This window comes from Ranitomeya imitator, chromosome 10 (genome assembly GCF_032444005.1).
Source record: "Ranitomeya imitator isolate aRanImi1 chromosome 10, aRanImi1.pri, whole genome shotgun sequence".
NCBI lineage: Eukaryota > Metazoa > Chordata > Amphibia > Anura > Dendrobatidae > Ranitomeya > Ranitomeya imitator.
In genome coordinates, this window is record NC_091291.1 from 122,979,890 (window position 1) to 123,003,135 (window position 23,246).

Below are 23,246 nucleotides of genomic sequence, written 5' to 3' on the forward strand. Positions count from 1 at the left end.
ATACATAAAATCATTTATTTATTTTTATATATTTTATTATATATATTATAAAATTAGATTACTATTATATACTTATATTATAACATAAACATATGTTTATATAATACATACAAACAATATATAGGTATTTATATTACATTATATATACACATAAAATTACACGGAAAATACAAACAACATATAGGTATTTATATTACATTACATACACATAAACTTACACGGAAAATAATACATTTTATTATTATATTATTATCATGATATTGTATATTTTATTACAGAAAAAAATAGCAAAAATATATTATGAAAACAAAACAAAGAGAAATAATGAAAGTGTGACTTTCCTCCATGAAGTGTAAGAAGCAGGCAGAGAGGGATCTGGCCAGGTCTCCTTCCTCCTGAGCAGGCAGGGGGTCTCAGCTGAGGCTTGCATTGTGCAGAGCTGCTCTTGTCTTGATTTTAACCAGTTTCCTCTGTTTTGCCTCAAGAGTCATCTGGTCTGCTCTTGTGATTGTGGATACGAGTGGACGTCCCCCTCGCCTGATTTTATCCAGGGGGGCTACGCTGTACAGCTAATGATGGCTGAGGCAGGGCATTGGCTTGAGAACCTGGAGAAAGCACAGCAGCATTTTTCTCTTGACTCAGGTTCTCCTCCTGTAAAATCACATTGATTGAATGACACAGGAAGTTTATAAAGCAAAGTGCAAAACAACAACAACAACAAAAAAAAGAAGCATCAATTCAAAGACACCCAGGAGAATTACTGTAATGCAAATGTAGGAGAAAAAAAAATATGACAAAAGATTGTTTGCAAAGAGAAAGGAGTCTGCAGGGAGGTGTGGAGAGCTCCTCTAAGACAGGATCAACCGCATGGCTTTATTAGATGGAGTCGGGGGCTTTTATTCTTCTGATGAATAATTGGGAAGAGAAGGTTCAGATGGAGCTCAATGGTAAGTGGGGTGGACTGTATACATGCAGGAATGATGTCTAAGGAGGGACTACAGCAGGAAATGGATGAGTAGGGTCTCTGTCTCCTCCTCTGTACCTGAGAGCTCCAGGGAGCTGTCCAGACCCTGGTGCTGAATGGCCATTTCTCTGCTCTTAGAGATCCCATCTCCTCCAGAGGAGCTGTCCACATCTCACTGCTGAATGTCTGCTCGTAGTTTCTGATTTTCTTTTTTTTTTTTCCCCTGCTTTTACTGGAAAATATTAAGTCTTTTTTTATCTACAAAGAAAGAAAACCTTTCCTTGAAGAAGCAGGTGGAGATCCAAGATAGAGTCAACCATCGAGAACCATTGACCTGAAATATGCTCCTTGGGTCCTGCAGTAAAATCCTGGATGCTTCTTAAAGTTTTCTTGTCCAAATATTTTTGGAAGGAGGAATCGACGTTAGGTCAGTCCAGAAGTTCGATGCTTCCAAGCTTCCTCGGCTTTCCTATGAAGACTTTGCATCCTGACTCCAATCTGATGGTCCTTCACGTTTACTCTTTGTAGATGGGACTTTTCTTCTACATGGGCTTCATCTCATTGATTATGGTAACTCCCTAAGAACTACGAGAACCCAAAAAAGTCAGGCGGATCTAGCAGTCACTAGGTTGTGATGCGCCATTCCTGCTGAGTCTTATGGCTTGAAGGTAAGACACGCTCTATGATAGATAGATACATATGCATGAAGGCTTTTCCCTACGCAACGACCAGATCTTGGCATTTTTTGCTCATTTTAACCAACTGCTTGTGAATGCATCAAGCAGCTTGGCTCGGTGGAGGAGTTCTCCAGCGATTCGTCTTGTGTTGATACGTTGATGTGGACTGTTACTGACAAAACTGTGTAGTATTCTTTTCCCTTTGTGGACTCATTAGTGGACAATGTTTTTAAAACCTTTCGCAAAGACAACTAAGACTAAGTGAAAGAAATGTGCTCTTTTGATTGCTCAGCCTTACTTTAATGATCCTCAAGGTTTCTTCGAGGAATCTCCTTGACACATTTGAGTAAATATTTCCATAAATTGTGGCTCATGGTGTAAGACCTATGGAATATTAATACACAGCAGACAGGACAGAGTTAAAAGCCAGACCGTGATAAATGCATCTTGCAAGGTCTAGCCCCCCGTGCAGCATGTAGACGTGTAATAAGAGGCTGCGATTAACTCTTGAAGGTCCAGAAATCTCTTTTTTAGAATACTTGTAAAGAACATTGAATGGTACGTGTATCTCCGAGAGAAAGCGATGTCACTGGATACTTCTTCAGAATTAAATGGTGCATGGCAAGGATGGATGGTTGGTAAAAGAAAAGGTATCTGATTTTTTTTTTGCCGGACGTGAAAGAGTTTGAGGTTGCTAATAGGGGAGGATTGCAATGACCTTACTTATGTAAAATTAGAGTGTGAAATATAGGATTCCTGAAGAATACTAGTACGTGAACGGGCTTCGGTCATTGATTTGTCTTATAATGCTCATTTTACTGATAAAGTTACTCCTGGATTTGCCTTTGAACAAAAGTTAGAAACAAATGGAAGGAGGTTGGTGTATATATATGTGTGTGTGTGTATTGTAGGGATTCACGCTCTTGGGTAGGCATTGGCAGCATTCACACAGGCAATGGCCCAAACATGTGCAGTTTTACTGCTTTCATAAAACTCCAAAGGTTCAAAACCAAAAACCTGGGCACAAATATATCACAGCGAATAAACAGTCCATTTATATATATATATATATCAGTGCAGGCTCACCCAACCGGATTACAGTGTTGTCTCCTGGAGCAAACTTTACTCACAGAAGATGCACGATCCCACCTGTTATGGTGTCACCTTCAGCAGCTTCCAGCACCAGACCGAAATGTTTATCTCACACTGAACAGGCTGCAGCTTCCACACGGTTCTCTGCAGCTCCAACATACAGACTGCTCAGCTTTCCTAGCTGACCCGTGCAGTCTCCATTCAGCTTGTCTCTCTCCCTTCTACAGCTCACATTTCGACTGGTCTCTCACCAGCTCCTGCACACTCCACTCTGCACTACATCCAGCGGACTGACACAGGGTGAACTCATCTCCTAGATCTTAGTCAAAGCTAGCCAGGTGCATCCAAATAAGACCTGCAGTGCTAGGATTTAACCCATTACCTGTCTTTTCTAATATATCCCCTTCATGACCGGGGGATTTTCCGTTTTTCCGTGTTAGTTTTTCTCTCCCCTCCTTCCCAGAGCCATAACTTTTTTATTTTTCCATCAATATGGCCATGTGAGGGCTTATTTTTTGCGAAACAAGTTGTACTTTTGATCGACATCATTGGTTTTAGCATGTCGTGTAAACAGGAAAAAAAATTCCAAGTGTGGTGAAATTGCAAAAAAAGTGCAATTCCACACTTGTTTTTTGCTAGGCTTTTTTGCTAGGTTTACTAAATGCTAAAGCTGACCTGATATTATGATTCTCCAGGTCATTATGAGTTCATAGACACCTAACATGTCTAGGTTATTTTAACTAGTTGATAGCGGCGGGTGCATCGCGATTTCACCCGCCGCTATTGCAGGCACATGTCAGCTGTTCAAAACAGCTGACATGACCCGGCTTTGATGCGGGCTCACCGCTGGAGCCCGCATCAAAGCGGGGGTTCTGACCTCGGACGTACTATCCCGTCTGAGGTCAGAAAGGGGATATATATATATTTGTGTGTTTTGTACAGTAATCATTCCATAGTACAATTATGGATCCTGGGAGTTTACGTTGAGTCTTTGCATAGGACCACAGGCTATCTTATCTTCTTCTGAGACTTTCAGCGATCAGCTGTATACCTTGATAGATCCAGGCTAGCCAGTGTTCAATTCACTTACTGCGCCACCTCAGGGGATATAAGGTATTGCACAGTTTTGAAATCAGTGAACTATCCATGAAATACTCAGATTAGCTGAGGATTGTTCTTTGCCTTAAAGGGTCCTAAGTTGGGACCCAATAAGGGTCCTAAAAGGGACCTCAATCTGTTAACTCAGAATACCCTTATAAGTGATATGAAATTAGTTTTTTTCTTACTTAGAAAAACTCTTCACTGATAACTTTTTTCATTCATATGATTGCGTTACATATAAATGCAGGATTTGTGAATGTTTAATCTCACTTTATTGCTGATTGACGCTGATTTTTACAAGTTTGTATCCACGTGTAAAAGGTCTGTAAATTCTCCTTTTGTCTGCATGGAATTTCTACATTGATAGATCAATTAGCCCTAAAGATTCTACTTAGGACAGAGATTTAGACTGCGAGCTTGTCATGGGCAGGTAATGTCGTAAGTCTTTGTACAATGATATGGAATATGTTGGTGCTATCATCAGCCAGAAATAACTGTATTTATGCAATGCTGTAATTTTTTTTTTATAGACTCGCCAATGAAAACTTAGAATTCCATGACATTGATCTTACACGGTGCTCAACAAAAAAGATAACATGAATGTATATTCCCTAAGTAACCATGGCCAGTACGTGAATCATAGTTAAAAGGGTTGGCCACTTTTTAGGACTTTTTTTTTTTACTTAATTAAATATAATTGGGGATAAAGATCAATCTTATTAAAAGATCTCACCGTTTGTTTTCTAAAGTGTCCGCAATGCGCTATTTATTCAAAATTGCAGAATGAGTTAACTGAGAATCTGTCAGTGAGCTCGCTATAAAGGTCTGACGGGGAGTTTGTAACTTTAATTTTTAGCTCTTCTCAGCTGATTTATGGCCATAGGCTACAAGAGAGTCGAATGTGGAGGGAAACAGAGAGCCTGTAAAAGCCAAATGGTGCAAAATTGTTGATAAAACGCAATTAGAAAAATTATTTTTGGTGCCAAATACATGCATTTAAGTAAAAAAAACTTCCAAAAGTGAAAAACCACTTTAATAGCATCACGGTTCAGTTATACACTGATCATTAATATTTCTTGCAGGGAAAGTAAAGGTTCCATATGGTTGTGTTACTACTTGTCAGTTTCTAGAGTGAATTGGGTGAAATGTGAGCGGTTGGCTGGATCAGACTACTTCTTGTTCATTGACCTAATAAAGCTGTTAAAATTAGGAAAGTATAGGGGTCCTTCGCTCAGGACCTCTTCTAATAGCCATATATGATGGCAGTGTCAATGATCGATCTTGGCTCTGGACGATTCTCAAGTGAAATCTGTGAACAATTATTGATTTCGATGGGCGATAGGTAACGAATAATAACACAGTGTCATAATCAATAATGGAAATAAATCATGGTTTTATATTCAGCAATCATTGGTGGTAGATGGTCCAAGCCCTGGACTTGCAAACAAACACGTGGTCAGAGCAGCAATGAAGGCGCCATCAAGCCACTCTGCCTTAGCCAGTTCGCCATGGACTGGGGGTTGGAGCTTTGCATTGCCTGGAGAACCATAAGTTCAAGAAGACCACTAGTAATTCGAGGGTATGTTTTACCTTCTACTGGACCAACCAGAAATAATAAAACAAAACCACAGAAATGAGCCGGAGCATAAGTGGTTATAAGTGCAATCTGTAGGAGCACGTTCACACTGTGTTCATTTAACAAACAAAATCCGCGAAAAAAACCAAAACGAGCAATTACCCTGTAATATATAAATAAGTAAATAAATAGTACATGTAAATTACGTGATAATTAGTTAACACTAATTTGATTAAAAAAGCATAAAAGCCATCCCGTCACGACAAGGTGAACCCATCGGGACCCTCACCTTGTGTCAGCCGACCTGTATGTAGGTAAGGGCTGAGCGAGCAGGACAGGGGCTGATTGTTTATGCAGCCGTCCAAGAGAAGTCACGTAGAGGAATAGTATATATTATTTATATATGTTATTTATAATGTTCTGCTACAGAATTTACATGTACCAGTCACAGCATTTCACACAACCTCAACCTCACACAACCTCAACCTCACACAACCTCACACAACCTCAACCTCACACAACTTCACACAACCTCAACCACACACAACCTCACACCACCTCAACCTCACACAACCTCACACAACCTCACACCACCTAAACCTCACACAACCTCACACAACCTCACACAACCTCAACCTCACACAACCTCACACCACCTCAACCTCACACAACCTCACACAACCTCAACCTCACACAACCTCACACAACCTCAACCTCACACAACCTCACACCACCTCAACCTCACACAACCTCACACAACCTCACACCACCTAAACCTCACACAACCTCACACAACCTCACACAACCTCAACCTCACACAACCTCACACCACCTCAACCTCACACAACCTCACACAACCTCAACCTCACACAACCTCACACAACCTCAACCTCACACAACCTCACACCACCTCAACCTCACACAACCTCACACAACCTCACACAACCTAAACCTCACACAACCTCACACAACCTCACACCACCTCAACCTCACACAACCTCACACCACCTCAACCTCACACAACCTCACACAACCTCAACCTCACACAACCTCACACAACCTCAACCTCACACAACCTCACACCACCTCAACCTCACACAACCTCACACCACCTCAACCTCACACAACCTCACACAACCTCACACACAACCTCAACCTCACACAACCTCACACAACCTCACACCACCTAAACCTCACACAACCTCACACAACCTCACACAACCTCAACCTCACACAACTTCACACAACCTCAACCACACACAACTTCACACAACCTCAACCTCACACAACCTCAACCTCATACAACCTCACACAATGTCACACCGCCTCAACCTCACACAACATCAACCTCACACAACCTCACACCACCTCAACCTCACACAACCTCACACCACCTCAACCTCATACAACCTCACACAACCTCAACCTCACACAACCTCACACCACCTCAACCTCACACAACCTCACACCACCTCAACCTCATACAACCTCACACAACCTCAACCTCACACAACCTCACGTAACCTCAACCTCACACAACCTCAAATTTCACACAACTTTCACAGAATTTATGAAAGGTTGAACTCGTTGGATTAAACTTGTTTTATTCAGCATATTGATACATACTTGTAAAATTGGTGAAATACTCAAAATTTGAGGAGAGTGAATATTGTGAAATTCGACTCCACCAGTTTCTATGAATTAAAAAAAATAGATTTGCAGTGAATTGCAAGTACTGCAAAGCCTCCAATCACCCTGAAAATGAACGTAACACTCTGAGGTCTCCTATGACTGTATCCAACTCCTTTGAAGCTTTTTAACATAAGCGCAACCTTATTAATGTCAAAGCAAACTCAACATATTTGGCTATGGGTAAAACGATGGTAACTAGGGTTGAGCGACCTTGACCTTTTTAGAGTCGAGCCGTGTTTCGCGAAACCCGACTATCTTAGAAGTCGGGTCGAGTGGAATCGGCCGATTATCGCGAAAAGTCGGGTATCGCCCGAAACACGAAACCCAATGCAAGTCAATGGGGGAGCATAGTCGGCAGTGAGTGGAGGCCAGGAAAACACATACACTGCCCATTTTAATGGCAAAAACATCCATTCTTGTTAAAGAAGCTTGTCAATCATAATTTACCTTATAATAATTGGAAGGCATTTGAAATTGGGGGTCATTTGGCTAAAGTTGTGGGGGGTAGGGCTGGTTCAAGTAATTAGTGGGCCCAGTAAATCTGGACCACGTCACGGCAGTGGAGCAGGGAGAGGTAAGTATTTAAACTTTGCAAGTGCTGTGATCCTGAGCAAGCAGGGGGGGCCCACTCGTTGGCATTGGCACTGGCACAGGGCCCCTCAAAGTACAGCGGTGTGTTTGCACGGCGGGGGCGCCTCCCACCGGCAGCAACACTTTTGCGTACTATGAGAGGCCCTGTGCCAGTGACGTCGCCAACTAGTATTCCTCCCCCCACCTGATGAAGGAACCTGCACTTTCATCTGCACCTTCCTCTTTGTCCCCGTGTAAGGTGGTATGGTATGCGGGAAGAGGAACCTGACTTTCAGCAGGGTCACAATCTTGCTGTGTAGCGTGCACGGGGAATTTTGCGTTATGGGTCAATGTACCAGCAGACTCATCTATCACTGGCTGGGCAATGGGCAGGATGAGGAGGAAACACAGATATAGGCCCAAAGAATAAAGTGGGCTAAATGCAGTTCAAAATTGGTAACACAGGACTAACCAGGGGGCATTGCAGTGGAGGACAACTGGAATGAGAGGCTGACACAGAGAGTAGGCCCAAATCAGTAAGTAGTCGACATGCAGTTCAAAATTGGCAACCGTAGTAAACAGGCGGCACAGCTTTGTTCAGTGGAGGAGAACAGCAAGGAGTGGCAGACACCGATAGTAGGCCCCAACCCAACTAGTAGGCCAAATGCAGTCTAACATTAACAACTACTTAACGAGAGCCTGAAAATGGAATTTCAGGACAGGAAACCAGGAGAACAGCAAGGAGTGGCAGACACCGATAGTAGGCCCCAAACCAACTAGTACGCCAAATGCAGTTGTTCCGTTTAACCACAATTTAATGAGAGCCTGAGGATAGAAGTTCAGGAAAGGCAACCTGGAGAACACCTTGGAGTGTAACACACCATCTCTCTACACCCCATACCCAATTTGTAGGCCTAATGCAGCGTAGTTTCCAACAACTACTAAACGAGAGCCGGAAGATCGAAGCTCAGGAAAGGCAACCTGGAGAACACCTTGGAGTGGAACACACCATCTCTCTACACCCCATACCCAATTTGTAGGCCTAATGCAGTGTAGTTTCCAACAACTACTAAACGAGAGCATGAAGATCGAAGCATTGGCGAGGAAACCTGGGGAACACCTTGGAGTGGAACACACCATCTCTCTACACCCCATACCCAATTTGTAGGCCTAATGCAGCGTAGTTTCCAACAACTACTAAACGAGAGCCGGAAGATCGAAGCTCAGGAAAGGCAACCTGGAGAACACCTTGGAGTGGAACACACCATCTCTCTACACCCCATACCCAATTTGTAGGCCTAATGCAGTGTAGTTTCCAACAACTACTAAACGAGAGCATGAAGATCGAAGCATTGGCGAGGAAACCTGGGGAACACCTTGGAGTGGAACACACCATCTCTTTACACCCCATACCCAATTTGTAGGCCTAATGCAGCGTAGTTTCCAAGAACTACTAAACGAGAGCCGGAAGATCGAAGCTCAGGAAAGGCAACCTGGAGAACACCTTGGAGTGGAACACACCATCTCTCTACACCCCATACCCAATTTGTAGGCCTAATGCAGTGTAGTTTCCAAGAACTACTAAACGAGAGCCGGAAGATCGAAGCTCAGGAAAGGCAACCTGGAGAACACCTTGGAGTGGAACACACCATCTCCCTACACCCCATACCCAATTTGTAGGCCTAATCAGTGTAGTTTCCAAGATCTACTAAACGAGAGCCGGAAGATCGAAGCTCAGGAAAGGCAACCTGGAGAACACCTTGGAGTGGAACACACCATCTCTCTACACCCCATACCCAATTTGTAGTCCTAATGCAGTGTAGTTTCCAACAACTACTAAACGAGAGCATGAAGATCGAAGCATTGGCGAGGAAACCTGGGGAACACCTTGGAGTGGAACACACCATCTCTCTACACCCCATACCCAATTTGTAGGCCTAATGCAGTGTAGTTTCCAAGAACTACTAAACGAGAGCCGGAAGATCGAAGCTCAGGAAAGGCAACCTGGAGAACACCTTGGAGTGGAACACACCATCTCTCTACACCCCATACCCAATTTGTAGGCCTAATGCAGTGTAGTTTCCAAGAACTACTAAACGAGAGCCGGAAGATCGGAGCTCAGGAAAGGTAACCTGGAGAACACCTTGGAGTGGAACACACCATCTCTCTACACCCCATACCCAATTTGTAGGCCTAATGCAGCGTAGTTTCCAACAACTACTAAACGAGAGCCGGAAGATCGAAGCTCAGGAAAGGCAACCTGGAGAACACCTTGGAGTGGAACACACCATCTCTCTACACCCCATACCCAATTTGTAGGCCTAATGCAGCGTAGTTTCCAACAACTACTAAACGAGAGCATGAAGATCGAAGCATTGGCGAGGAAACCTGGGGAACACCTTGGAGTGGAACACACCATCTCTTTACACCCCATACCCAATTTGTAGGCCTAATGCAGCGTAGTTTCCAAGAACTACTAAACGAGAGCCGGAAGATCGAAGCTCAGGAAAGGCAACCTGGAGAACACCTTGGAGTGGAACACACCATCTCTCTACACCCCATACCCAATTTGTAGGCCTAATGCAGTGTAGTTTCCAAGAACTACTAAACGAGAGCCGGAAGATCGAAGCTCAGGAAAGGCAACCTGGAGAACACCTTGGAGTGGAACACACCATCTCCCTACACCCCATACCCAATTTGTAGGCCTAATCAGTGTAGTTTCCAAGATCTACTAAACGAGAGCCGGAAGATCGAAGCTCAGGAAAGGCAACCTGGAGAACACCTTGGAGTGGAACACACCATCTCTCTACACCCCATACCCAATTTGTAGTCCTAATGCAGTGTAGTTTCCAACAACTACTAAACGAGAGCATGAAGATCGAAGCATTGGCGAGGAAACCTGGGGAACACCTTGGAGTGGAACACACCATCTCTCTACACCCCATACCCAATTTGTAGGCCTAATGCAGTGTAGTTTCCAAGAACTACTAAACGAGAGCCGGAAGATCGAAGCTCAGGAAAGGCAACCTGGAGAACACCTTGGAGTGGAACACACCATCTCTCTACACCCCATACCCAATTTGTAGGCCTAATGCAGTGTAGTTTCCAAGAACTACTAAACGAGAGCCGGAAGATCGGAGCTCAGGAAAGGTAACCTGGAGAACACCTTGGAGTGGAACACACCATCTCTCTACACCCCATACCCAATTTGTAGGCCTAATGCAGCGTAGTTTCCAACAACTACTAAACGAGAGCCGGAAGATCGAAGCTCAGGAAAGGCAACCTGGAGAACACCTTGGAGTGGAACACACCATCTCTCTACACCCCATACCCAATTTGTAGGCCTAATGCAGCGTAGTTTCCAACAACTACTAAACGAGAGCCGGAAGATCGAAGCTCAGGAAAGGCAACCTGGAGAACACCTTGGAGTGGAACACACCATCTCTCTACACCCCATACCCAATTTGTAGGCCTAATGCAGTGTAGTTTCCAACAACTACTAAACGAGAGCATGAAGATCGAAGCATTGGCGAGGAAACCTGGGGAACACCTTGGAGTGGAACACACCATCTCTCTACACCCCATACCCAATTTGTAGGCCTAATGCAGCGTAGTTTCCAACAACTACTAAACGAGAGCCGGAAGATCGAAGCTCAGGAAAGGCAACCTGGAGAACACCTTGGAGTGGAACACACCATCTCTCTACACCCCATACCTAATTTGTAGGCCTAATGCAGTGTAGTTTCCAAGAACTACTAAACGAGAGCCGGAAGATCGAAGCTCAGGAAAGGCAACCTGGAGAACACCTTGGAGTGGAACACACCATCTCTCTACACCCCATACCCAATTAGTAGGCCTAATGCAGTGTAGTTTCCAACAACTACTAAACGAGAGCATTAAGATCAAAGCAATGGCGAGGAAACCTGGGGCACACCTTGGGGAGGCAGACACCGTTAGTAGGCCCTACCAAAGTTGTACCCCCAATGCAGTTTTAAAATTCCTAGAGGCTGAAAACAAGACTATTGACGCTCAGCTTTTTTCAAAGGAACACAGCTGAATTGAGTGGCGCAGACAGACACAGGTAGTAGGACTTAACCCAAAAATGTGGCTCACTGCAGCTTAAAAAAGTTACAGGGGTACACAAGCAGCAGTGCTCTGGGCAGTGGAGGACAATTTCAATAGTGGACTGCAGACAGACTTTGTACGCCTACTATTAAAAAAAGGATGCTCTATGCAATTAAAAATAGGTTCCAGGGGTCCACGGGCAGCAGTGGTGTGGTCAGTTGACGAGTATTGGAAGGAGGGACCGCAGACAGGCGTAGTAGGCCTAACATAACAAAATTAGGCTGTAGACACTGTAAAATTGGTTCCAGGGGTACACGGGCAGCAGTGGTGTGGTCAGCGGAGGAAAATTGGAATTAGAGACTGCAGACAGACTTTGTAGGCTGTCCCCTGTGGACCATGCATCCAACACATTAACCCAGTGCGCCGTAATGGACACGTAACTTTTTGTGGACATGCCTACTGGTCCATGCGTCTCTTGTCAGGTGCACCTTTCTACTGTTTGATTGCCTGAGTGCTATGACAATGCAGACTTTTTCATGCCGGTGGAGGGCTGGGATGGCTTTTCTCGCAAAAGAAATGTCGACTGGGTAGCTTGAACCGTTGCACAGCGTAGTTCATCTGGGCTTTCTAAATATAAAACAAAGAAAAAAAGGAGGCTACATGCACTTTCAGCTGGGTTCCAGGGGTACACGGCCAGCATTGGTCTGGTCAGTGGAGAACTATTGGAAGGAGTGACCGCAAACAGGCATCGAAGGCCTAACATAATAACACATTGCTGTTGGCAATTTTAAATTGGTTCCAGGGGAACACGGGCAGCAGTGGCCTGGTCAGTGTAGTAGTAGTAGAAAGAACGGACCGCAGACAGGCATCGAAGGCCTAAAATAAAAAAATTGGGCTGGCTGTAGGCAATTTTAAATTGGTTCCAGGGGTACACGGGCAGCAGTGGTGTGGTCAGTGGAGGCATATTGTAAGGAGTGACCGCAGACAGGCATCGAAGGCCTAAAATAATAACACATGGCTGTAGGCAATTTTAAATTGGTTCCAGGGGTACACGGGCAGCAGTGGTGTGGTCAGTGGAGGCCTAGTGGAAGGAGTGACCGCAGACAGGCATCGAAGGCCTAAAATAATAACACATGGCTGTAGGCAATTTTAATTTGGTTCCAGGGGTACACGGGCAGCAGTGGTGTGGTCAGTGGAGGCCTAGTGGAAGGAGTGACCGCAGACAGGCATCGAAGGCCTAAAATAATAACACATGGCTGTAGGCAATTTTAAATTGGTTCCAGGGGTACACGGGCAGCAGTGGTGTGGTCAGTGGAGGCCTAGTGGAAGGAGTGACCGCAGACAGGCATCGAAGGCCTAAAATAATAACACATGGCTGTAGGCAATTTTAAATTGGTTCCAGGGGTACACGGGCAGCAGTGGCCTGGTCAGTGTAGTAGTAGTAGAAAGAACGGACCGCAGACAGGCATCGAAGGCCTAAAATAAAAAAATTGGGCTGGCTGTAGGCAATTTTAAATTGGTTCCAGGGGTACACGGGCAGCAGTGGTGTGGTCAGTGGAGGCCTAGTGGAAGGAGTGACCGCAGACAGGCATCGAAGGCCTAAAATAATAACACATGGCTGTAGGCAATTTTAAATTGGTTCCAGGGGTACATGGGCAGCAGTGGCCTGGTCAGTGTAGTAGTAGTAGAAAGAACGGACCGCAGACAGGCATCGAAGGCCTAAAATAAAAAAATTGGGCTGGCTGTAGGCAATTTTAAATTGGTTCCAGGGGTACACGGGCAGCAGTGGTGTGGTCAGTGGAGGCATAGTGGAAGGAGTGACCGCAGACAGGCTTCGAAGGCCTAACATAACAAAAATGTCAATACAATGGTATTGTCAGTGGCAGGCATTGAAGGATGTCAGCGCATAGATTAAACATTGGTGGAGCTGTGAGATAATTTTGCAAGTGGTAGAGCACTGTTTGAGCTGGGGGGGGGGAACTGTCTTGTGGCCGGCGGTACAGGCCCAGGGCCCCTCATATTACAACGGTGTGTCTGACGTTGGGTGCGCACCACCACCGCCAGAGACACTTTATTGTACTAGGAGGGACCCAGTGGCAGTGCCGTCGACCAAAAGCGGGCACACCCACCTCTTCAGACAAACAGCACTCTCACGGGTGCTGTCGCCAAGTGTCGATACCACGGCCCTGTGTGGGGAGTTTGGCCATTTAGTGAGGTGTAAACATGTCGTATGCTGGACAATCAGGTGCAGAAAATTACGAGATTGGAAAAGGCATTCAGAATAGTCCACAGGCAAGACCTTTTCATAGGAAAGCTAGGTGTCAAAATTACGGGCAAGGTGGGGCAAAAGATTTCGAAATCCAGTTGTGGTTCATTTTAATGAAGGTTAGATCATCTACATTTTGGGTAGCCAGACGAGTCCTTTTTTCTGTTAGTATTGAACCTGCAGCACTGAATACTCTTTCTGATAGGACACTAGCTGCCGGGCAAGCAAGCTCCTGCAATGCATATTCTGCCAATTCTGGCCAGGTGTCTAATTTTGATGCCCAGTAATCAAATGGGAATGACGGTTGAGGGAGAACATCGATAAGGGATGAAAAATAGTTTGTAACCATACTGGACAAATGTTGTCTCCTGTCACTTTGAATTGATGCTGCAGTACCTGTCCTGTCTGCGGTCATAGCAAAATCACTCCACAACCTGGTCAGAAAACCCCTCTGGCCAACGCCACTTCTGATTTCTGCCCCTCTAACTCCTCTGGTCTGCTGGCCCCTGCAGCTCGTGTGAGAACGATCACGGGCGCTGTGTGCAGGGAATGCCAGAAGCAAACGGTCAACAAGAGTTGATTGTTTGGTTGCTAATATTAGTTCCAAGTTCTCATGTGGCATTATATTTTGCAATTTGCCTTTATAGCGAGGATCAAGGAGGCAGGCCAACCAGTAATCGTCATCGTTCATCATTTTAGTTATGCGTGTGTCCCTTTTGAGGATACGTAAGGCATAATCCGCCATGTGGGCCAAAGTTCCAGTTCTCAAATCTGCGGTTGTGCTTGGTTGAGGGGCAGTTTCAGGCAAATCCACGTCACTTGTGTCCCTCCAAAAACCAGAACCCGGCCTTGCCGCGCCACCAATTTCCAGTGGCCCCGGAAAAGCTTCCTCATTAAAAATATAATCATCCCCATCATCCTCCTCGTCCTCCTCCTCCTCTTCGCCCACTAACTCGTCCTGTACACTGCCCTGGCCAGACAATGGCTGACTGTCATCAAGGCTTTCCTCTTCCTCAGCTGCAGACGCCTGATCCTTTATGTGCGTCAAACTTTGCATCAGCAGACGCATTAGGGGGATGCTCATGCTTATTATGGCGTTGTCTGCACTAACCAGCCGTGTGCATTCCTCAAAACACTGAAGGACTTGACACATGTCTTGAATCTTCGACCACTGCACACCTGACAACTCCATGTCTGCCATCCTACTGCCTGCCCGTGTATGTGTATCCTCCCACAAAAACATAACAGCCCGCCTCTGTTCGCACAGTCTCTGAAGCATGTGCAGTGTTGAGTTCCACCTTGTTGCAACGTCTATGATTAGGCGATGCTGGGGAAGGTTCAAAGAACGCTGATAGGTCTGCATACGGCTGGAGTGTACGGGCGAACGGCGGATATGTGAGCAAAGTCCACGCACTTTGAGGAGCAGGTCGGATAACCCCGGATAACTTTTCAGGAAGCACTGCACCACCAGGTTTAAGGTGTGAGCCAGGCAAGGAATGTGTTTCAGTTGGGAAAGGGAGATGGCAGCCATGAAATTTCTTCCGTTATCACTCACTACCTTGCCTGCCTCAAGATCTACAGTGCCCAGCCACGACTGCGTTTCTTTCTGCAAGAACTCGGACAGAACTTCCGCGGTGTGTCTGTTGTCGCCCAAACACTTCATAGCCAATACAGCCTGCTGACGTTTGCCAGTAGCTGCCCCATAATGGGAGACCTGGTGTGCAACAGTGGCAGCTGCGGATGGAGTGGTTGTGCGACTGCGGTCTGTGGACGAGCTCTCGCTTCTGCAGGAGGACGAAGAGGAGGAGGAGGGGGTGCGAACGGCTACAGTCAACTGTTTCCTAGACCGTGGGCTAGGCAGAACTGTCCCAAACTTGCTGTCCCCTGTGGACCCTGCATCCACCACATTTACCCAGTGTGCCGTGATGGACACGTAACGTCCCTGGCCATGCCTACTGGTCCATGCATCTGTTGTCAGGTGCACCTTTGTGCTCACAGATTGCCTGAGTGCATGGACGATGCGCTCTTTAACGTGCTGGTGGAGGGCTGGGATGGCTTTTCTGGAAAAAAAGTGTCGACTGGGTAGCTCGTAGCGTGGTACAGCGTAGTCCATCAGGGCTTTGAAAGCTTCGCTTTCAACTAACCGGTAGGGCATCATCTCTAACGAGATTAGTCTAGCTATGTGTGCGTTCAAACCCTGTGTACGCGGATGCGAGGCTAAGTACTTCCTTTTTCTAACCATAGTCTCATGTAGGGTGAGCTGGACTGGAGAGCTGGAGATCGTGGAACTAGCGGGGGTGCCGGTGGACATGGCAGACTGAGAGACGGTGGGAGATGGTATTGTTGCCACCGGTGCCCTAGATGCAGTGTTTCCTACTACGAAACTGGTGATTCCCTGACCCTGACTGCTTTGGCCTGGCAAAGAAACCTGCACAGATACTGCAGGTGGTGCGGAAAATGGTGGCCCTACACTGCCGGAAGGGATGTTGCGTTGCTGACTAGCTTCATTGGCCGAGGGTGCTACAACCTTAAGGGACGTTTGGTAGTTAGTCCAGGCTTGCAAATGCATGGTGGTTAAATGTCTATGCATGCAACTTGTATTGAGACTTTTCAGATTCTGTCCTCTGCTTAAGGTAGTTGAACATTTTTGACAGATGACTTTGCGCTGATCAATTGGATGTTGTTTAAAAAAATGCCAGACTGCACTCTTTCTAGCATCGGATACCTTTTCAGGCATTGCAGACTGAGCTTTAACCGGATGGCCACGCTGTCCTCCAACAGGTTTTGGCTTTGCCACGCGTTTTGGGCAAGATACGGGCCCGGCAGATGGAACTTGTTGCGATCTTGATGCCTGCTGCGGCCCCTCCTCCTCCGCTTCAGAACTGCTGCCGCCTGCACCCTGTTCCCCCAATGGCTGCCAATCGGGGTCAAGAACTGGGTCATCTATTACCTCTTCTTGTAGCTCGTGTGCAACTTCGTCTGTGTCACCGTGTCGGTCGGTGGTATAGCGTTCGTGATGGGGCAACATAGTCTCATCAGGGTCTGATTCTTGATCATTACCCTGCGAGGGCAATGTTGTGGTCTGAGTCAAAGGACCAGCATAGTAGTCTGGCTGTGGCTGTGCATCAGTGCACTCCATGTCAGATTCAACTTGTAATGGGCATGGACTGTTAACTGCTTCACTTTCTAAGCCAGGGACGGTATGTGTAAAGAGCTCCATGGAGTAACCCGTTGTGTCGCCTGCTGCATTCTTCTCTGTTGTTGTTTTTGCTGAAGAGGACAAGGAAGCGACTTGTCCCTGACCGTGAACATCCACTAACGACACGCTGCTTTGACATTTACCAGTTTCACGAGAGGAGGCAAAAGAGCTAGAGGCTGAGTCAGCAAGATAAGCCAAAACTTGCTCTTGCTGCTCCGGCTTTAAAAGCGGTTTTCCTACTCCCAGAAAAGGGAGCGTTCGAGGCCTTGTGTAGCCAGACGACGAACCTGGCTCCACAGCTCCAGACTTAGGTGCAATATTTTTTTTCCCACGACCAGCTGATGCTCCACCACTACCACTACCCTCATTACCAGCTGACAATGAACGCCCCCGGCCACGACCTCTTCCACCAGACTTCCTCATTGTTTTAAAAACGTAAACAAACTAACGGTATTTGTTGCTGTCACACAACTTACACGGTGAGCTATAACTTCAGTATGATTTAGCTACCCCTTTACAGGTGAGTGAGACCACAACGAAAATCAGGCACAATGTTACACACTCTGTTGTTGGTGGCACCAAATGAGAGAGATGCCACACACGCAGGACTGTCACTGAAGCACAAATGTAAATATTAATCTCCCACTGATTTGATTTTTTTTTTTTTTCAGGGAGACTTTAGGAAAAAAAAATAATAGAATAAATAATGATTTTTTCAGGAAGAATTTAGAAACCAAATAAAATAAAATGATTTTTTCAGGGAGAATTTAGAAAACAAATAAAACAAAAAAAGGCTTTCTATGGCCAACTGAGTGAGAGATGACGCACACAGGAGTCAGGAGTGGCACACAAGCCCAGAGGCCAATATTTATCTCCCACTGATTGATTTATTGATTTTTTCAGGTAGAATTTAGAACCCAAATCAACCAAAAACATAAATAGGCTTTCTATGGCCCACTATTTGTGAGAGAGATGGCACGCTCAGGACTGGCACACAAGCCCAGAGGCCAATATTAATCTCCCACTTTTTATTTTTTTTCAGGGAAAATTTATAAACCCAATAAAAAAATAAATAAATAGGCTTTCTATGGCCCACTATCTGAGAGAGAGAGATGGCACGCTTAGGACTGGCACACAAGCCCAAAGGCCAATATTAATCTCCCACTGATTGATTTATTGATTTTTTCAGGTTGAATTTAGAACCCAAATAAAGCAAAAAAAAAAAAAAATGGGCTTTCTATGGCCCACTGAGTGAGTGATGATGCACACATTAGTCAGGAGTGGCACACAAGCCCTGAGGCCAATATTTTTCTCCCACTGATTGATGTAGTGATTTTTTCAGGTAGATTTTATAACCCAAATCAAGCAAAAAAATAAATAGGCTTTCTATGGCCCACTGAGTGAGAGATGACACAGACAGGGATGGCACTCTAGCAGAAATGTCAATCTTAATCTACCACAAAAAAAAAAAAACAGGGAGTGTCCTTCAATTACTATCTCCCTGCAGTAATCTCAGCCAGGTATGGCAGGCAGCAATAAGGAGTGGACTGATGCACAAATTAAATAAAAAGTGTGGACAAACAAAAAAGATAGCTGTGCAGAAAGGAAGGAACAAGAGGATTTGTGCTTTGAAAAAAGCAGTTGGTTTGCACAGCGGCGTACACACAGCAATGCAGCTATCAGGGAGCCTTCTAGGGCAGCCCAATGAGCTACAGCGCTGAGGGGAAAAAAAAAAAATGTAGCCTCCACTGTCCCTGCACACCGAAGGTGGTGTTGGGCAGTGGAAATCGCTACAGCACAAGCGGTTTGGTGGTTAATGGACCCTGCCTAACGCTATCCCTGCTTCTGACGAAGCGGCAGCAACCTCTCCCTAAGCTCAGATCAGCAGCAGTAACATGGCGGTCGGCGGGAACGCCCCTTTACAGCCCCTGTGACGCCGCAGACAGCAAGCCAATCACTGCAATGCCCTTCTCTAAGATGGTGGGGACCAGGACCTATGTCATCACGCTGCCCACACTCTGCGTTTACCTTCATTGGCTGAGAAATGGCGCTTTTCGCGTCATTGAAACGCGACTTTGGCGCGAAAGTCGCGTACCGCATGGCCGACCCCGCACAGGGGTCGGATCGGGTTTCATGAAACCCGACTTTGCCAAAAGTCAGCGACTTTTGAAAATGAACGACCCCTTTCGCTCAACCCTAATGGTAACCTTTCTTGACTGCTGTGATGTCAGACACTAGCTAAGATGTTTATTCAGTGCTTTATGGCTTTCTCTCCTTATCACTATGGCTAAGCAGTGAGCTGTCACGTTTTCTCACTATCCAGATTCACCATATAATGGTTGCTGCATTCCCTGCCTCTGCTTTTATACAGGTTATAATAATCTATCCTCATTGGCTGTTCTTTCAGTGCTGTCACACACTATGATGTTTATTCACTGCTTTATGGCTTTCTATCCTAACCTTCATGGCTAAACTGTGAACTGTGACATTTTCTCATGATCCAGATTCACCACGTAATGGCTAATGCATTCTTTGTTTCTGCCTTTATACAGGTTATAATAGTCTATCCTCATCGGCTGTTCTCTACTATTACACACATCTGTGATGTTTGTTCACTGCTTTATGGCTTTCTCTACTTATCTCTATGTATAAGTTGTGAGCTGTGACATTTTCTCACTCTCCAGATTTACCGCATAATGGTTTACCATATGTGGCATAGACAAAAGTATTTGTTGGTTATGTCTTTTCAACCCTGGTGCACCCTCCCCAGGTGCACCCCAGGATCACCCTTTGAGCAATTCTTTCATTAATCCATGAACCAGAGATCCATAATGCTCCTTATTAGTTAGTTATTATTCCCGGGGATGTCACAAGCGTCCATGTATTTGATATGCAGTACTTGGGTTTAAGGGGTAATGTTTCTCCTTGCGTAGAGGGACATGCCTGGCATACCAGTGTAAAGAGACTTATAGGCCATGATCCTCTGGGAAATTAAATATGCAATTTCCCTCTTCAGAGAGGAAGAGGACTAGAACTCTAGCGCCATTAATTGAAAGTAGCAATCCAAAAAGTCAATTTTGACCCTTAAGCAATCTTTGCCACAGGACTTAGACTAAAAGCCAATCTATATACTCAAATTTTCAGGCGTGTTTTGGAGTGTTTGCTCCATCTCAGTGCAAAAAAAGAGATCTGATTTGGCTAGGTAAGACTGTGATCTAAGTGGTAATGTTTCTACTTGTGGATGCCTGACATTCCAGTGTAAGTATTCAGAAACATCTAGGCCATACAATGCTTCTCTGGGAAATGTATTATGCAAATTGCCTATTCAGAGAGAAAGAGGACTAGAACTCTCTGGAAGTAGCAATCCTAAAAGTCAATATCGACGCCTTAACGAGCCTTGCCACCTGACCTAGGAAAAAACAGGGTGGCACATGTTAAGGAGCTGAAACTCCTAAACCCTTCATCCAATTTTAATGTGGATACCCTCAAATGAAAGCTGAAAGTCTGAACCTCAACTGCATCTGAATGGTTTTGTTTAAAATTCATTGTGGTAATGTCTGTAACCAAAATTAGAAAAATGTTATCTCTGTCCAAATATATATGGACCTAACTATATATGGCATCATGCTACCAGACGGTAATGCACAACACAGCCACTAGGTGACAGCATATAGACACATGCAGTATAAGCATCTCCCGACAGAGTATCACAAAATCATGTTTTATTGTTCCTTTTTGAAGGTGGCTACAAGAAGCCACTAAAATTGTCGTAAGATGCGCCAATAAGAGAGATAAGGCAGAACACGTCTAATGTTCTATGTCTAACGTCTGTCGTCCTAGGAATGATACTCACAATGTCTGTTCTGATATTATATTTCACACAGATTTGACTGTACCAGTGAAAGTGGTACAAATCCATTGAAATGTAAGGCCGTGTTCACACATAGAGTTTTTTTTTATTTTTTTCTTGTTGCGTTTTTTTTTATGAATATAAGGCTGCCGTCACACAATCAGTATTTGATCAGTATTTGTAAGCCAAAACCAGGAGTGGGTGATAAATACAGAAGTGGTGACATGTTTCTATTATACTTTTCCTCTAATTGTTCCACTCCTGGTTTTGGCTTACAAATACTGATGTAAAATAAAAGACTGAAGCTGCATCCTCACGCTCAGCGTCTCCCAGATGTCGGGCTGAGCAATCGCATTTTATGTCACTACTTAGCAATGCATCTGGATGTAGCAGGGTTGAGTTTGTCAAAGGACATATGGAATATTGGTGGACAGGTGAGGATTTCTTTGTTTTTTATTTTCCTGATTTTTGGGGGATAATAATAAATGTGTCAAAGAGAGTCAGGGGGTGTTTTGTTCAAATGAAGGGCTTTGCTATGTGTGTGGTGTTTTTTTTTTTTACTTAAACTGATGCAGTTAGTAATGGGGTGTCTTATAGACATCTCTCCATTACTAACCGCTGGGTTTGATGTCTGCTCACATTACAAAGCTGACATCAACCTCAATGCTATTACCGCATTTGCCACCACACCAGGGCAAGTAGATAGATCCAAAGATAAGCCCCTTATTTGATGCATCTAATAGATGATGAGGGGTGATGTTATTAGCCTGAAAGGGGGCCAATATCCATGGCCCCTTCCTAGGCTATTAATATCAACCTGCAGCTGTCTGCCTAGCCTGTGCTGTTTATTCAAAATAGGGGGGAATCCACATCATTTTTTGGGAGGGTCACACCTTGTTAATAACCAGCAAAGTCTTTGCAGACAGCTGTGAGCTTATATTAATAGCTTGGGAAGCTCCATGTTGATTACCCCCTTCCCAGACTATAAACTTCAGCCCCCCACTGTCGGCTTTCCCTCAGCTGGTTTAGAAAAATATGAGGGACCCCCACACCACGTTTTTCTTTTATGTTATCTATATATCTATTCTATATTGATGGTTTACATTCTGAATATACTGTACTCGGAAATTTAGTGTTTTCTATGAGATTGGCGCATAAAAAATAAAGCAATTTTTTTTCCCACACTCATTGACTTTCATTGGTGAGTCTTGGCCTTTGTTTTACGCCTGATTGACTAACATTGTAGCGGGTGCAATGCGATGTTTTCTTACATTGCACTTGTCGAGTGTATAGGCAGATGTGAGCGAACCCTAAGCCTCATACATGCATCCATGTTTAAACATGTAGGTGAAAAAAATGTACAGGTGTCATCAGTGTTTGGCCAATGTGTCCATTCTTAGACATTCGATTTTTACACGTATGAGAAAAACGGACCGATTTTTCTAATCAGATTTTGATCAACGTGTGGCACAAGTGTGATCTGATTCTCTTGTACGTGGAGAAATAAAAAAAAAAATGAAAGTCTCCACCTTCTCCATTCTAACAGTCCATGAAAATCGGATTCCACTCGGATGTCTTCCAAGTGCGGTATGATTTTTTTTCACAGACTCATTGACTCGCATTGACGATTTTGATATGACCCTTAGATCAAAATTGGAAATGACTCTGCAATTTTCTGTGGATCACTCAGTTTGCAATATCAGACATTACCAGTGCACATGAGTGGCACTATTTCTGAAAAATAAAAAAGAACAGCAGGTGTTCTCAAGATTCTCTCTATCACTAAGGGTGCACGTAACGAGTGTTTTTTCTATCACCATCATGTGGATTTAATTTTTTGATATTTATGGAATCAAATTTGAAGATTTTATCTATTTTTTGGATGTGCCTATTCATTTTTAATTTCTTGCAACTACTTAAACTATATTTTGGTGTTCACATAAAGCTGTGTGTATATATAAATGTCCGACGTACTTTATAGAAGATATCTCTAATGTATCTCTTTACCAAAAGATCCTATTTAATAGATAGGGATAATGTGTGCAATTTCATGCAAAGAAATTAGGAGCAAAAGTCTCCGATTATGACCCGTTACAGGTAGATGAAGCTGGGTTCTTCTATAATTCTCGTTCTGAGGAGCAGGTATGATCTCTAGATAAATATGATTTCCGAATGAAGTGCCGAAACTCCATAA

General features: G+C 44.6%; 1 protein-coding gene across 1 annotated transcript in view; it reads left to right on the plus strand.

Annotated features, from left to right (window-relative positions):
• Positions 1-386: 386 nt before the first annotated feature.
• DRD2 (dopamine receptor D2) overlaps positions 387-23,246 on the plus strand; it is a 376,262-nt gene continuing 353,402 nt past the window's right edge. The window contains exon 1 of the mRNA XM_069742861.1: positions 387-1,632. The gene's annotated coding sequence lies outside the window, so the exon portion shown is untranslated. The remainder of the gene's footprint in view (positions 1,633-23,246) is intronic.